The following is a 17,484-nucleotide window of genomic DNA, read 5'->3' on the forward strand; positions in this document are numbered from 1 at the left end:
TGGGATTGCAAGTGTGAGCCACTGTGCCCAGCCCCTAGAGTGGTTTTTAATGTTAAAGGTGTTTTCATTTGACTTAATGCCTCTATAGTTATATCTGTAAAATGCACGGGCTTCATCAGACCTGATTCCAACCAGTTCTTTGCTGTAGAGTCATTTACCTCTCTCAGTCTCACTCTTTTGGTTCTAGGAAATGTAGCCATAATACTTATCTTACAGGCTTCTTGTAAGGAGATGAGATTATGTAGTATATACTGAAGGGTGAACATAGTTATCACACACAAGAGCAGCACATAACTTCATGCAGCTGGCTCAGGGCAAAAATGCAATGTGCAAAGGCAGGGAAGGAATTGAAAGAACTAAAAGTATTCATTAGCTCATATTTGAAAAACCTTGGACAATGGATGAATAGGAGCCTCTTGTATTATACTTTAAATTTTCCCTTTTTAAAAAAAATGACCTTGCTGGGTGTGGTGGCTCACGCCTGTATTCCCAGCACTTTGGGAGGCCAAGGCGAGAGGATCATGAGGTCAAGAGATAGAGACCACCCTGGCCAACATGGTGAAACCCCATCTCTACTAAAAATACAAAAATTAGCTGGGCATGGTGGCATGCGCCTGTAATCCCAGTTACTCAGGAGGCTGAGGCAGGAGAATCTCTTGAACCTGGGAGGCGGAGATTGCAGTGAGCCGAGATTGAGTCACAGCATTCCAGCCTGGGTGACAGAGCAAGACTCTGTCTCAAAACAAACAAACAAACAAACAAACAAAAATCACCTACTGTTTTAATGGAATGAGGAGGGAAATGGACTATACCTGTCTTCTGCGTCTCTGCTGTTTACTAACTGATAATGGAGACAGAAGGGATAGTTTCCTCCTAATTATGTTAGGATCTTTTTTTTGAGATAGGATCTCACTATGTCACCCAGATTGAAGTACAGTGGCACAATCATGGCTCATGGCAGCTTCAATTTCCCAGACTCAGGTGATTCTCCCACCTTAGTATCCCTAGTAGCTATAGGACTACAGGCTCATGCTACCACGCCTAGCTAATTTTTAAATTTTTTGTAGAAACGGGCTCTTGCTGTGTTGCCCAGGCTGCTCTCAAACCCCCGACTTAAAGTGAACCTTCTGCCTTGGCCTCGCAAAGTGCTGGGATTACAGGCATGAGCCACAATGCCCAGCTCACATAAATCTCCTATACAAAATATAGATATCAGCATTGTAGAAGGAGTATAAATTAAGAGAAAAATCATATGAGCTTTCCCAGCTATCAGATTATCATATCAATCACTATTAAGATTCTTTCCTTTAAAACAGACTGCCTGCATTTTGGGCCACAAAAACTCAGACTCATTCAATATACAAACTCTGGCTACCCAAATTCTCTGTTTGGTCTTATCTATAACAAATAGAGTACAAAGCAGCAAGGAAAATTCCCTGATAGTTTCTTCTCTCTTTTTTTTTTTCTTTTTTTTATAATGAGAAGAGTTCTTTAGGCACATTTATGATGTAGGGTCCAAGGGAAAACAAAAGGGATTTTAATAGGAGAAAAGGCATACACATTTATTAATGTGCACAGGGGAGAATCACAAAGTAATTACCCCACTATGCAATGGGGTAGAGAATGTCATATACCCTTCTTAGGGGAAAGGAAGATAGGAAGTGTGGGTGATTTCAGGGAGGTAGTAAATGATTTTTTTTTATTTATTTATTTATTTTGAGACGGAGTCTCTCTGTCGCCCAGGCTGGAGTGCAGTGGCACGATCTTGGCTCACTGCAACCTCTACCTCCCAGGTTCAAGCGATTCTTCTGTCTCAGCCTCCCAAATAGCTGGGACTACAGGCACGCGCCACCATGCCCAGCTAATTTTTGTAGAGAGAGGGTTTTAGTAGAGATGGGGTTTCACCATATTTGCCAGGCTGGTCTCGAACTCCTGACCTCGTGATCCACCTGCCTCAGCCTCCCAAAGTGCTGGGATTATAGGTGTGAGCAGTAAATGATTTTTAAGGGAATTAAATGGGTTTGTAGAACTTTGAATGGGCTGGGACAAAACTCTGTTGGGCCTACAGAGTAGACAATAGTTTGTGACAAAAGTCTGTTCAGTGTGTTAACAGACTTCAGTCTTTCTTCCTGCGATATGAGTTCACTTAATGAAAACTCGGGGCCAGGCACGGTGGCTCACGCCTGTAATCCCAGCACTTTGGGAGGCTAAGGCAGGCCTGTTGGCCAGGCCGGTCTCGAACTCCTGACCTGTGGTCCCAGCTACTCGGGAGGTTGAGGGGGAGGATCGCTTGAGTCCAGGAGGGCGAGGTTGCAGTGAGCCATGATTGCACCACTGCATGCCAGCCTGGGCAACAAAGCAAGACCCTACAGTAAAAAAAAATTAAGGCAGGCTGAGCGCGGTGGCTTACCCCTGTAACCCCAGTACTTTGGGAGGTCGAGGTGGGCAGATCACCTGAGGTTGGGAGTTCGAGACCAGCCTGACCAACATGGAAAAACCCCATCTCTACTAAAAACACACAATTAGCTGGGCATGGTGGCGCATGCCTGTAATCCCAGCTACTTGGGAGGCTGAGGCAGGAGAATTGCTTGAACCTGGGAGGTGGAGGTTGCAGTGAGCCGAGATCACGCCAGCCTGGGCGACAGAGTGAGACTCCATCTCAAAAATAATAATAATAATTTAAAAGGGTGGCCAGGCAGAGTGCCTCATACTGTAATCCCAGCACTTTGGGATATCGAGGCGGGAGGATCACCTGAGGTCAGGAGTTGGAGACCGGCCCAGCCAACATGGTGAAGCCCCGTCTCTACTAAAGGTACAAAAATTAGCCGGATATCACTTGAGCCCGGGAGGCAGAGATTGCAGTCAGCTGAGATCATGCCACTGCACTCCAGCCTAGGCAACAGAGCAAGACTCTGTCTCAAAGAAACAGAAGAAAACAAAACAAAAAAGTAAAAAAGGCACTCCACCCTGAAGACCTAATCACCACACAGAGGCCCCAACTGCAAATACTGTCACATTGGGGATTAAGTTTCAACACAGAAATTTTGGAGGGCACAAACATTCAGTATATAGCATAGGAGAAGCACATTGCATGGCTCTTTTGGGTTATGATAGGGTCCATCTACAAGGGTGGGATATGGTTTTGTCAAAATCTTTTTTTTTTTTTGAGACGGAGTCTCGCTCTGTCGCCCAGGCTGGAGTACGGTGGGGCGATCTCGGCTTACTGCAAGCTCCGCCTCCCGGGTTCGCGCCATTCTCCTGCCTCAGCCTCCTGAGTAGCTGGGACTACAGGCGCCCGCCACCTCGCCCGGCTAGTTTTTTTTGTATTTTCTTAGTAGAGACGGGGTTTCGCCGTGTTTGCCAGGATGGTCTCGATCTCCTGACCTTGTGATCCGCCCGCCTCGGCCTCCCAAAGTGCTGGGATTACAGGCTTGAGCCACCGCGCCCGGCCAGGCACTCACTTTTAACAGTTTTTTGTTTGTTTTTGTTTTTGAGATGGACTCTCGCTCTGTTGCCCATGTTCCCCATGTTCGAGTGCAGTGGCATGATCTCAGCTCATTGCAACCTCTGCCTCCCAGGTTCAAGCGATTCTCCTGCCTCAGCCTCCTGAGTAGCTGAGATTACAGGCGCCCACCACCATGCCCGGGTAATTTTTGTATTTTTAGTAGAGACAGGGTTTCTTTTCTTTTTTTTTTTTTTTGAGACAGAGTCTCCCTCTGTTGCCCAGACTGGAGTGCAATGGCGCAATCTCAGCTCACTTCAACCTCCGCCTCCCAGGTTCAAGCAATTCTTCTGCCTCAGCCTCCCAAGTAACTGGGATAACAGGTGCCCACCACTACGCCCAGCTAATTTTTGTATTTTTAGTAGAAACAGGGTTTCACCATGTTGGCCAGGCTGGTCTCGAACTCCTGACGTCGTGATTCGCCGACCTTGGCCTCCCAAAGTGCTGGGATTACAGGCGTGAGCCACCGCCCCTGGCCGAGACAGGGTTTCACCCCGTGTTGGCCAGGCTGGTCTCGAACTCCTGACCTCGTGATCTGCCCACCTCAGCCTCCCAAAATGTTGAATTACAGGCGTGAGCCACGAGCCCAGCAAACAGTTTTATTGGGGGTATTAAGAAGTGGAGTTCTCATTTTACAAGTCTAATTAGTATCTGCATTCATGTGGGGGTATTTCATCACTTTAAGCATCCCGGGGGGTCCCATTCCTGTTAAACTTAGAAAGGGAGGTTGGTCTTCCCAGAAAGGAGGCTGGGATACTGGGTACCTCTGGGTCAGAGTCTAGCAACAATTTTCCATCTGAGCCAGCCTCCCCCTCCCACTGTCAGGCAGAGCTTTGGATCCACCATCCTTCTCCAGCTTTCCTAGTTCGTCTGATGCCCTCTTCCCCCCACGTTGAGCCCCTCAATCTGTTGGGCAGCAGATCTCAGCAGGAGGACTCCCAGCCACTGAGCTGCTTTTCCAGGGTCAGCGTCAGCATTCCTGGAACCTTCTGGACTAAATTTAATAACCGTTAATTTTCTGCTGGACGCAGGTGGCTCAAGCCTGTAATCCTAGCACTTTGGAAGGCCGAGGCAGACAGATCGCCTGAGGTCAGGAGTTTGGGACCAGCCTGGCTAACATGTTGAAACCCCGTCTCTACTAAAAAGACAAAAATTAGCTGGGCGTGGTGATGCACGTCTGTGATCCCAGCTATTTGGGAGGCTGAGGCATGAGAATTGCTTGAACCCAGATGGCAGAGGTTGCAGTGAGCTGAGATCATGCCACTGTACTTTAGCCTGGGTGACAGAGCGAGACTCTGTCTCAAAATAAAAAAAAAAAAAAAGAAAGAAAACAGTTACTTTCCTCTCATGAGTATTACATTTAACATTCACCCTCCCCACCCCACTCTCACAGTTTACTAACAGACTGGTGAGCAATCGGAACCACCCATTCTCCTTTCCCAGTTAAGAGTCTACAAGAGAAGCTGGGCACAATGGCAAGGACCTATAGTCTCAGCTACTCACCAGGCTGAGACGTGGAGGATCTCTTGGGCTCAGGAGTTCGATTGTAGCCTGGGTTACATGGCAAGAGCCCTGTCTCTAAAAAAAAAAAAAAAAAAAAAAGTCTGTGAGACAAGAATCATTCGGGTGTGGTGGCTCATGCCTGTAACCCCAATACTTTGGGAGGTCGAGGCAGGAGGACTGCTTGAGGCCAGGAGTTCGAGACCAGTCCTGGCAATCAATCCTAGCTACTCGGGAGGCTGAGGCGGGAGCATTGCTTGAGTCCAGGATGTCAAGGCTGCCTTGAGCACCGATCACAGCAGGGCTGAAACTGTTTTTTCCCCAGGTTGGAAACCAAGTTTAAGCATACTGTCAACATCTTCCCCACCTCAGTCTAAAGAGATGACCTTATCTAAATAAAACTATCTAAAATAAAAAGTTATTTAACATTGCTTTTGCCTTGCCTCTGGGTCATTTCAATCTCATATACTTGGGAATGATTGATTACCTCAGAAATATGATTGTATTGGAAGCACAGAAACATATTTAAGAGTTTTTCATACATATTTATTAATGTTTTTACCGATTTTAATCTGACCAGGTATTACACAAACAGAAGTTTCACAAATAAATTATATATTAATTATTATATGAAGAAGTTTTTTTTGTTTGTTCATTTTGGGGATTTTTTTTTTTTTTTTTTTGATACAGGGTCTCTCTCTGTTGCCCAGGCTGGAGCGCAGTACAGTAGTGGAAATTCAGCTCACTGCAGCCTCAACCTCCCGGGTACAAGTGATTTCCCCACCTCAGCATCCTGAGTAGCTGGAACTACTGGCACACACTGCCACACCCAACTAATTTTTGTATTTTTTGTAAAGATAGGGTTTTGCTATGTTGCCCAGGCTGGTCTCAAACTCCTGGACTCAAGCAATTCACCCACTTCAGCCTCCCAAAGTGCTGGGATTACAGGCATGCACCGCTGCTGCCTGGCCAATACTTTTTTTTTTTTTTTTTTTTTTTAAAGATATAGGGTCTGTCGCTATATTGCCCAGGCTGGCCTGGAACTCCCGGGCTCAAGCGATCTTCCTGCCCCAGCCTCCCAAGTAACTGGGACTACATGCACACACCACCACTCCCAGCTGAAGTTAGACATCTTAATTGAGTATTTTTCATTTACTACTTGGCATGGGTATAGAGACATAATTCTCTCGTATGAGAAAACAGCAGTGTGAGTAAAACAAACTCACGCTCAGACTGGGATGGAGGAAGGTGTTAGGAAAACACTAGGGCTTGGTATGGGACCTTTGCCCTGAAGGTAATGGGGCTTCTCTAAATAGGATTGCAGCTTTCCAGCTGCTTCCTGATATGGCTGCTAAACTCTCAGGCCCTGGGGGCAGACTGCCTGGGTCTACAACCCAGCTCCACTCTTAGCTGTCTGACACAGCTAAATTACTCAACCTTTTCATGCTTCATTTTTCTCTTATTTAAAGTAGGAATGATAATAATAAAGTTGTTACAAAGAGTAAATTTGTGAAGTGCTTGGAGCACTGCCTGGTAAGTAGTGTTATTAATAGCTAATATTCAATTATAACAATGTATGGGCTGGGCGCGGTGGCTCACGCCTGTAATCTCAGCACTTCCGGAGACCGAGGTGGGCGAATCACCTGAGGTCAGGAGTTCGAGACCAGCCTGGCCAACATGGCGAAACCCCGTCTCTACTAAAAATACAAAAATTAGCCAGGTGTGGTGGCATGCGCCTGTAATCCCAGGTTCTCGAGATGCTGAGGCAGGAGAATTGCTTGAACCTGGGAGACAGAGGTTGTGGTGAGCTGAGATTGTGCCACTGCACTCCAGCCTGGGTTACAGAGCAAGACTTTGTCCCCCCAAAAATAATAGTAAAATAAAAAATAACAATGTATGGCCAGGTTACCACAGTTTCTGATTTTCCATAGAAGCAGAAATTCAGGGTATTACGTGAAATTTGTCTGCCGGGCGCGGTGGCTCAAGCCTGTAATCCCAGCACTTTGGGAGGCCGAGACGGGCGGATCACAAGGTCAGGAGATCGAGACCATCCTGGCTAACCTGGTGAAACCCCGTCTCTACTAAAAAATACAAAAAAATAACTAGCCGGGCGAGGTGGCGGGCGCCTGTAGTCCCAGCTACTCCGGAGGCTGAGGCAGGAGAATGGCGTAAACCCGGGAGGCGGAACTTGCAGTGAGCTGAGATCCGGCCACTGCACTCCAGCCTGGGCGACACAGCGAGACTCCGTCTCAAAAAAAAAAAAGAAATTTGTCAATGTTTGAAATGTTGGCTCATTAAAAAAAAAAAATGTGACATCTGTAGGCTATGACTATGCAAACTCTCTGAACTCTCTCATGGCAACCTCACCAGTATTCATTAACTACCTGTTGACAACGGTACATTGACAGTGCCACCCATCAGGTCTCTTCTGAGCCCCAAAGCCTTATGTACAGATTTAATATCTTCAGGGCCAGGTGCGGTGGCTCATGCCTGTAATCCCAGCACTTTGGGAGGCCGAGGTGGGTGGATCACCTGAGGTCAGGAGTTCGAGACCAGCCTGGCTAACATGGTAAAACCACGTCTCTACTAAAAATATGAAAATTAGCCAGGTGTTGGTAGTACACGTCTGTAATCCCAGCTACTTGGGAGGCTGAGGCATGAGAATCACTTGAACCTGGGAGGCAGAGGTTGCAGTGAGCCAAGATCGCACCACTGCATTCCAGCCTGGGCGACAGAGCAAGACTCCGTTTCAAAAAAAAAGGTCTTTGAGTGGATGCCTCGAACTTAAAATGTCCCAAAGGGAATTCTTGATTCTCCCACCCCCAACATTCAAATCTGTTTTTCCTTCAGTCTCCCTCCTTTCAGGAAATGACACCATCATCCACCATCTGCCACTGCTGGAAACCTGTGAGCCAACCCCAGTTCTCCCTCTTAACCTTCTCCCTCCAGGCCCACCTCCAGTGGCTGTGCAGGTGAGTGCTGCCTAAGGGAGCCTGGCTAGCCAGGAGCCTAAACCCAGCCTCTAACCACTTGCCAAGCTCCAGAGCAGAGCTGAGTCTGCCTGGAGGAAAAGGCAGTTTACCTAAGAGGCCATTTTGACTTCTCAGAGGCCAGTCCCCTTTCCTTCTCTCCCCAGTCTCCTCCCAGTTCATCATCGTCAAGTCTTCTGGTATTTTCTCCATAGTTCTTGTATCTATCCTCTTCCCACCATCTCCACTGCCAGGGTAAGCCACTAAACCACCCTCTTTTTTTTTTTTTGAGATGGAGTTTCGCTTTTAATGCCCAGACTGGAGTGCAATGGCTCACTACAACCTCTGCCTCCTGGGCTCAAGCGATTCTCCTCTTGGCCTCAAGCGATTCTCCTGTCTCAGCCTCCCGAGTAACTGGGATTACAAGCCACCACGCCCAGCTACTTTTTTTGTATTTTTAGTAGAAATGGGGTTTCACCATATTGTTCAGGCTGGTCTCGAATTCTTGACCTCAGGTGATCTGCCCAAAATGCTGGGATTACAAGTGTGAGCCACCACGCCCAGTGCCACCCTCATTCCCTCATTTTTTGCTTGGACGACTGACATTGCTTTCCAACTGTCTCATTGCTTCTATGTTCACACACCTCTTCAGTCATTCCCCATCTATTCATTGGGGCAAGTGATTTTTTTTTTTTTTTTTTTTTTTTTGAGACGGAGTCTTGCTCGGTCACCCAGGCTGGAGAGCAGTGGCATGATCTTGGCTCACTGCAACCTTCGCCTGCCAGGTCAAGCCTCCGGAGTAGCTGGGATTACAGACGTGTGTCAGCATGCCCAGCTAATTTTTGTATTTCTTTTTAGTAGAGATGGGGTTTCACGGTGTTGGCCAGGCTGGTCTCGAACTCCCGACTTCAGGTGATCTGCCTGCCTTGGCCTCCCAAAATGCTGGGATTACAGGCATGAGCCACCACACCTGGCCACAAGTGATGTTTTTGAAAGGGCAAATAGGCTGGGCACGGTGTCTCATGCCTGTAATCCCAGCACTTTGGGAGGCCGAGGCGGGCAGATCATGAGGTCAGGAGATCGAGACCACTCCGGCTGACATGGTGAAACCCCGTCTCTACTAAAAATACAAAAAATTAGCCGGGCATAGTGGCACACACCTGTAGTCCCAGCTACTTGGGAGGCTGAGGCAGGAAAATCACTGGAACCCAGGAGGCGGAGGTGGCAGTGAGCCGTGATCATGCCACTGCACTCCAGCCTGGGGAATAGAGCGAGACTCAGTCTCAAAAGAAAAAGAAAAAAGTTTCATTTTGGTGAATATTTGGGTAAACAGTTCAAAGTTTCAGTTTTATCAGAACTTTACCCTTCTCCCCCTTGACTTCCCAAGGTGGCCTACAGGATACAGGGGAAGCCTCAGGGCAGCATGGGAGGGGAGATCTGTGTGCAGGATTGTGAGCTGTAGCCTGAGTTTTCACTGGCCTCTGCTGCTATGTCTCTGGTGACTTCCAGTCTCCACTGCCCTGTGGGCATCAGCTGCTGAGGTGGTTGGCTGGCAAGCTCATGACCTGTTGCTTTAGCATCTTCACAGAGTTTGATGTCTCATCTTTCATCCCCAATCTACCATCCCTGCTCTTCTCACCAGCTGACTTAGGAGTGCTTCAGCTCCACTGGTATCTTCAGTACTGCCCATCCTTGGGGTCTTAGCTACATTCTGTGGCCATTCCCTGGCCATCAGCCTACCACAAGGCCTTTGCTTTAGGAAACCTGCCCCTTGGCACAGTGCCTATTGGTCTGTCCGTGGCTCGTAACCATGCTACTTTCTTTTTTTTTTTTTTTTTTTTTTGAGACGGAGTCTTGCTCTGTCGCCCGGGCTGGAGTGCAGTGGCCGGATCTCAGCTCACTGCAAGTTCCGCCTCCCGGGTTTACGCCATTCTCCTGCCTCAGCCTCCTGAGTAGCTGGGACTACAGGCGCCCGCCACCTCGCCCGGCTAGTTATTAGTAGAGACGGGGTTTCACCGTGTTAGCCAGAATGGTCTCGATCTCCCGACCTCGTGATCCGCCCGTCTCGGCCTCCCAAAGTGCTGGGATTACAGGCTTGAGCCACCGCGCCCGGCAACCATGCTACTTTCTGCATGCCAGGCAGGGAGCAACAAGAGAACTCTGGAATTCTGACATACCTACTGTGCAAACTGCAGTGCCCCAGCAGCACTATTGCAGACTCCTCCCAATGCCATGGCCTGCTCCCGAGCCCTGCTGTGTGAGCCTTCTCACAGAATTGGACAGCCTTCCAAGCTAGACCAGGGGAGGTCAACTTCTAGCTTCCTCAGCACTTACCTGGGTATTTCTATGCTTCCCACCTGAGTGTTAAACCCCAAGAGTAGGGGAACACCAACACACTCATCCTGATCTCTGACCTCACCCCCTTCTCCATGAAATTTATGTTTATCTCCCCAGTTCCTATTATCTCTTGAGTCTTAGCTTAAGGTTCAAGGAAGCCTTTCTTAATTGTTTTTGTTTGTTTGTTTGTTTGTTTGTTTTGAGACGGAGTCTTGCTCTGTCGCCCAGGCTGGAGTGCAGTGGCCAGATCTCAGCTCACTGCAAGCTCCGCCCCCCGGGTTTACGCCATTCTCCTGCCTCAGCCTCCCGAATAGCTGGGACTACAGGCGCCCGCCACCTCACCCGGCTAATTTTTGTATTTTTTAGTAGAGACGGGGTTTCACCATGTTAGCCAGGATAGTCTTGATCTCCTGACCTCGCGATCCGCCCGTCTCGGCCTCCCAAAGTGCTGGGATCACAGGCTTGAGCCACCGCGCCGGGCCCTGTTTATTTGTTTTTGAGATGGAGTTTCACTTTTGTTGCCCATGCTGGAGTGCAATGGTTCACTGCAACCTCCACCTCCCGAGTTGTGATTCTCCTGCCTCAGCTTCCCAAGTAGTTAGGATTACAGGCATGTGCAACCATGCCTGGCTAATTTTTGTATTTTTAGTAGAGATGGCGTTTCACCATGTTGGCCAGGTTGGTCTTGAACTGCTGACCTTAGGTGATCTGCCCGCCTCAGCCTCCCAAAGTGCTGGGATTACAGGCGTGAGCCACCACGCCCATCCAGGAGGATCTCTCGAGCCTGGAAGTGTGAGACTAGCTGTGGTGATAGTCAGACCTGTCTTTAAAAAAAAAAAATTAGTCTGGGGGTGGTGGCTCATGCCTGTAATCCCAGCACTTTGGGAGGCTGAGGAGGGTGGATCACCTGAGGTCAGGAGTTTGAGAGCAGCCTGGCCAACATGGTGAAACCCTCTCTCTACTAAAAATACAAAAATGAGCTGGGCGTGGTGGTGCATGCCTATAATCCCAGCTACTTGGGAGGCTGATGCAGGAGAATCACTTGAATCAGGGAGGCAGAGACTGCAGTGAGCCGAGATCATGCCACTGCACTCCAGCCTGGGCAACAGAGGGAGACTCTCTCAAAAAAAAAAAAAAGAAAAAAACCACAAAAAACAAAACACCATTTACATGTATTATGTGTAGATAAAAACATTAAATACATAAAAATTTGATAACATGTAGGTAAAGTATTAAAAAATCAGCTCCAGTAGTAAATCTTTATACAGTGAGGAGGGATTGAAGGGGAACAGAAGATCCCCGAAGACCAGTTGGGAGGCTATTTATAGTCCTGGGCAGAGAGATGACAGGGTCTTGGGTAGAGGGTGGTAGAGTTAGAACGAAAGAGAATGTTGGCCTCAAGAGATATTTAGATGGAAAACTGGACTTGGATTGTCACTAGTGTGACTGGGATAAGTCTCAAGCCTTCCCTGCCTCAATCTCTTCATCTGTAAAATGGGCTAGCAATAACTACTGTTATTTGTATACGCAGCACTTAGCACATGGGTTGGGACAAAGATGGCACACACAAAAATCATTGTTACTATTGTAATTAATAGGGAAGCTCATACATACCGGCAGAATGAATATTCTGTCAAACTTGGGGTTGAAATTCGCCACCTTCTGGGGCAGAAAAGTGATGGACAACCACGCCTTTGCGAGAATCGACGCCCACACTGCCCAGGAAGTGGCCTCGCGGGCCGGGGTCGCAGCCTGGACCAGCCCCGCCCCGCCCCGCCCTCATCCCTGCGAGCTCCGCCCCGAGGCCGCGCGCGCGCGCCGCCGCCACCACCGCCGCCGCGCGCGCCCCGACGCGCCCGGCTGCTGACGTGCGGGGCGGAACGGGTCGGGCGGGTTCCACCGATCTGGGTGCTTCCGCGGGCTGCGGGGGTCGCTGGGGTTTCGTGGCTGGGCAGCTCCGCGGGGCTTCGCCCGCTCCCTCACCTCGCTCTACCCTCTCGCGGCGCCCGGCGGGGCCGCGCTGCAGCTGGAGACCCGGAGAAAGGGTGAGTGTTGGCGGGCGCAGGAAGGGACCGCGCGGGCGCGCGCCCTGCTGTCTGGGGCATTGTTTGGGCGGGGGCGGCGCGGGCACGTGCGCGCCCCTCCCCCATCGGCCGGCTGCGCCGCGGCGGGACCCGGTGAGGCCCCGGGCCGGAGGGGAGGGCAGGGAGGATCCCAGGTGCGGGCCGAGGAGCCGCAGAAGCGGGAGCCTGGAATCGGAACGTGAGTTGGGGGCTTCCTCTTCAGCGGGGCGCTCCGCTGAGGGGATGCGGGTCCCCGAGCCTCAGCGGCCGGAGGTTTCGGGATGTTAAGCTCTTGGCCTTGGAGGCAAGATTTGGCCCCAGGACCAGAAAGTCGTGGGTTTACCGAAAGGATCCTGGAATGCCCCTCCAACCTGTCGCCATCCCCACCGGCCCTCCCGGGATGGAGGGGAGGGGTTAGAGAGGCTTTGGGGTTCCAGGGAGGGGGCCGGGGCCAACGCGCCGGAGCTGCGGGCAGTGCGGGGCGGAGTGGAAGCCTCGGAAAGTGAGGACTCCTGCAGGAAAGGCTGGCTTGGAGGGCTGTGGCCAGACTGCAGAAGACAATGAGGTTCTCCCCATCATGAATGTGATTATGTTAAGAAATGGAAAGCAGAGAAAGAGAAATGCCATCAGCGATCTTATAGGCCTGACACATCATTTTTTTAGTTTGATGTTTGCTAGTATTTTCATCTAAGCCTTCAGCAGTTACAGAGTTGACCCACGTTTTCCATTTCTCGCTCACATGTACAAAATGCGCCATAATATCATATAGTATTCAGCAATATCATTTCCCCTTAATGAGTAGAGAGTATTCAGCGTAGAAAAATTTAAAAATACAAGCAAAGCAAGAGAAAAATGCCCGCAGTTTTACGGTCTAGAGATATTACCCTTGGATGTATATTCCTGTTTGTGTATACTCTTTAAAAGATAGGGCAGATGATGCTCTGATTAGGAGTTTAGTTTTTCCGGGAAACCTTTGAAGGTTTTGAGAAGGCGAGTAGCATAATCCGACTGCTATGTAGAGGAAGAGGGCTGGGGAGGAACCTACGAGGTCAGTTACTGTGCTCTTTGCAGTAGCTTAGACTAGGCCCATGGCAGGGAGATGGGGAAGTGTAAACAGATTTTTAAGTGTTTTGAAGGTAGAATGAACAAGACTTGGAAATGAATTGGTGAGGGAATGGTGGGAGTCTTTGCTTTTTTGATTTTTGTTTTGAGCACCTGAGTGAATGGTGGTGCCGTTTACTGAGATGAAGAATGGAAGAGAGAAATTTGAGGTGGGAAAAATATCGAAATCTATTTTGGATGTATTAAATTTTAGATGCTTATTAGTTATGAAGTCGGTGTGTTGAGGCAGTTGGATGTAGAGGGCTGGAACTCAAGGAAGAGAGAGGCTAGAGCTAGAGATAAAAATCGGAGTGGCTGGGCGCAGTGCTCACACATGTAATCCCAGCACTTTGGGAGGCCGAGGCAGGTCGCTTGAGCCCAGAAGTTCTAGACCAGCCTTGGCTACAAGGCAGGACACCGTCTCTTAAAAAAAAAAAAAAAAAAAAAATTGGAGTGATCAGTACATAGATGACATTCAAAGGTATGGTGCTGTGTGAGATCACTGAGGGGAAGCGTGAAGAAGTGAAAGGGGCTCAGACACTCAAATACCTGTAGGTCTGGCAGAGGAAGAAGGTTGAGGAAAGGACACAGGAAACAGCAAGTGAGGTAGGAGAAAAAGCTGGTATCATGGCAGCCAAAAGAGATATTTCTGGAAGATGTTGAATTGGTCCTTTTATCAGGGCTTCTGAGATGTTCATTAAAGTTGTCAATTGGATTTGGCAACACGGAGGTCATTGGTTTTGGTCATTGGTCTTCCTGTCCATAGTTCTGGAAGTGGAAGGTGGGAACCAGACTAGAATAGTTTAATGGAATGTGAGGAAATGAAACTAATGAGTGCAAATTAGAAAAAAAGTGCCCCTATTTCCATCTGCGCCAAAACTAAACTGGATCGATGAAAAATGATGTCTTGTGTTTTTTTCATTTATTGATTACTAGTATGTTTGAACATTTTTTTCACATTTATTGGCTATTTGCGAATTTCTTTTCTTGTTCTCTGGCATCTTTTGTTATTTCCTAATTGATTGTCAAAGGTTCTTTAGATATTAAAAATAGGTAGCTTGACATACAGCATTCAGAGCTCTCCCCACATGTTTTTCAGTTTCCAATGCTTCATGTTCATTCAGCGGATGCATGATAGTTTGCGGTGGGTTATTTTTTATTATAAAATCCATAGGAAGAGGAGAACTAACATTACGTTGTAGATCTCTGAGTGCAGCCCACGTATGATGTACATTGCTCCGTATTTCCTTAGGATAGATTCTCAGAAATAGTTGGTCCTGTCCTCTTCTCATCAACCATGGATTTTTACTTGAATGTTCGTTGCCACGTTCTTGGATTGTTCCACATCTCCCTGCCTTTGGTCCTGCTCTGCTTTCAGTCTGTTTTCTATCATGATAGAAAGTAGATGGTGGGAGTTGATGCAGTTTTCTCACAGAAAACAAGACTTATGAAGCAGATTTTTTCTTTTTCTTCTTTTTCTTTGTTTTTTTTTTTTTTTTTTTTTTTTGGAGACAGAATCTCAGTCTGTTGCCCAGGCCGGTGATCCCAGCTACTTGGGAGGCTGAGGCAGGGGAATTGCTTGAACCCAGGAGGTGGAGGTTGCAGCGAGTGGAGATCGCGCCACTGCACTCCAGCCTTGACGACAGGGGGAGACTTCGTCTCAAAAAAAAAAAAAAAGGCGGATACAAAAAGCCACGTGCTGTATGATTCTATTTATACGAAGTGTCCAGAAACAGGCAAGTTTATCGACACAAAAAGTAGTTGCCAGAGGTTGAAGGGAGAGGAGAATTGAGAGTGACACTTAAGAGGTAAGCGGTTGCTTTTTGGAGTGATGAAAACATTATGGAAGTAGATAGTGGTGATTGTTGTGCAACTTTGTGAATATATTGAAATCCACTGAATTGCACACTTTTAAGTGGTGTGTGTGTGTGTCTATATATATATATATATATTTTTTTTTTTTTTTGAAATGGAGTCTTGCTCTGTCGCCCAGGCTGGAGTGCGGTGACACTATCTTGACTCACTGCAAGCTCCGCCTCCTGGGTTCACGGCTTTTTCTGCCTCAGCCTCCTGAGTAGCTGGGACTACAGGCACCCACCACCATGCCTGGCTCTTTTTTTTTTTTGTATTTTTATTAGCGATGGGGTTTCACCATGTTAGCCAGGATGATCTCGATCTTCTGACCTCGTGATCTGTCTGCCTTGGCCTCCCAAAGTGCTGGGATTACAGGCTTGAGCCACCGGGCCCGGCTGGTCAATATATATGTTTTTTGAGACAGGATCTGTCTCTGTTGCCCAGGCTGGAGTGCAGTGATGCAACCATAGGTCATTGCAGCCTTGAACTCCTGGACTCAAGTGATCCTCCCACCTCAGCCTACCAAGTAGCTGGGACTACAGGTACACACCACCATGCCCAGCTAATTTTTTTCTTTTTATTTTTCAGTAGAGACAAGGTCTCCCTATGTTGTCCAGGCCGGTCTTAAACTCCTGGGTTCAAGCAGTCCTGCTTTGGCCTTCCAAAGTGCTGGGATTACAGACACATGAGCCACCACGCCTGGCCTAAAACAGTACGTTTTTTTTTTTTTTTTTTTTTTGAGACGGAGTCTGGCTCTGTCGCCCGGGCTAGAGTGCAGTGGCTGGATCTCAGCTCACTGCAAGCTCCGCCCCCCGGGTTTACGCCATTCTCCTGCCTCAGCCTCCCGAGTAGCTAGGACTACAGGCGCCCGCCGCCTCGCCCGGCTAGTTTTTTGTATTTTTTAGTAGAGATGGAGTTTCACCGTGTTCGCCAGGATGGTCTCGATCTCCTGACCTCGTGATCCGCCCGTCTCGGCCTCCCAAAGTGCTGGGATTACAGGCTTGAGCCACCGCGCCCGGCCAAAACAGTACGTTTTAAGTTATGTGAATTATATTTCAATTAAAAAAGTGTATCCACACTCTCAAATTAAAACTTGAAAACAAAATACATAACAATCGCCATTAAAAGCACTGTGGGTAAAGTTGAAGTGCCTCCCCACTGCATTCTCCTCACCCTCAGCTTTCCTTACAGCCACTTAACAGGTTCCCCCACAGGTCATTCCTCAGACAAGCAGGATAAACAGCCCTTGCCTAGAACTAGTTCTACCTCTCCATGGCTGCAGTCATCAAAGTTCACATGCCTGAACATCTTACAATTACTTTCCAGTGGGCTCATATTTCACCTCTACCTTCTCCGCTTACTGAAATGCTCTTCATCCTTCAAGAATCAAATTCCAACTCATCCATGAAGTAAACTCCAGCCTTTGAAAGCTTTTTTCCCCCCCTAACTACCGCAGGACAGACGATATGGAAACAGTCTGCTTCAGGCCAGGCGCGGTGGCTCATACCTGTAGTCCCAGCATTTTGGGAGGCCGAGGCGGGCGGATCATCTGAGGTCGAGAGTTCGCGACCAGCCTGGTCAACGTGGTGAAACCCCATCTCTACTAAAAATACAAAAATTAGCTGGGTGTGGTGGTGTGTGCCTGTAATCCCAGCTACTTGGGAGTCTGAGGCTGGAGAATCACTTGAACACGGGAGGCAGAGGTTGCAGTGAGCCAAGATTGTGCCATTGCACTCCAGCCTGGGCAACAGTGAGACTCTGTCTCAAAAAATTTTAAAAAAAAAGAATTTACCTTAAAAATCTCAAAACCCTTAAACATCCCACATGCCTCATTCTTCCAGAAAAAGTATGTTGAACCGGTGGGGTAAAGGAATAGTAGAAGTGGCTGGGTGTGGTGGCTTAGGCCTGTAATCCCAGCACTTTGGGAGGCTGAGGTGGGTGGATCACCAGAGGTCAGGAGTTTGAGACCAGCCTGACCAATATGGTGAAACCCCGTCTCTGCTAAAAATACAAAACAATTAGCCAGGCGTGGTGGTGTGCGCCTGTAGTCCTAGTTACTCGGGAGACTGAGACAGGAGAATTTCTTGCACCCGGGAGGCAGAGGTTGCAGTGAGCCGAGATTGCGCCACTGCACTCCAGCCTGGGTGACAGAGCAAGA

General features: G+C 48.4%; 1 protein-coding gene and 1 long non-coding RNA gene across 15 annotated transcripts in view; one reads left to right on the forward strand and one right to left on the reverse strand.

Moving 5' to 3' along the window:
• The window catches only part of LOC144339067 (uncharacterized), a 29,365-nt gene extending 17,214 nt beyond the window's left edge, over nt 1–12,151 (reverse strand). The window contains exons 1-2 of the long non-coding RNA XR_013413723.1: nt 11,923–12,151; nt 5,006–5,080 (exon numbers count right to left, since the gene is read on the reverse strand). This is a non-coding gene — a long non-coding RNA (uncharacterized LOC144339067). The remainder of the gene's footprint in view (nt 1–5,005; nt 5,081–11,922) is intronic.
• Nucleotides 12,144–17,484, forward strand: part of YEATS2 (YEATS domain containing 2) — a 111,057-nt gene continuing 105,716 nt past the window's right edge. For 6 of the 14 annotated variants that reach the window (XR_013413705.1, XM_015131488.3, XM_077991792.1 and 3 more), the window contains exon 1: nt 12,144–12,353. The gene's annotated coding sequence lies outside the window, so the exon portion shown is untranslated. Of the gene's footprint in view, nt 12,354–12,437; nt 12,571–14,987; nt 15,281–17,484 lie in introns of those variants that run through there. The other 8 variants (XM_015131489.3, XM_077991794.1, XM_028843891.2 and 5 more) reach the window with 2 other exon arrangements.

This window comes from Macaca mulatta, chromosome 2, assembly GCF_049350105.2.
Source record: "Macaca mulatta isolate MMU2019108-1 chromosome 2, T2T-MMU8v2.0, whole genome shotgun sequence".
Taxonomy (NCBI): Eukaryota; Metazoa; Chordata; class Mammalia; order Primates; family Cercopithecidae; genus Macaca; species Macaca mulatta.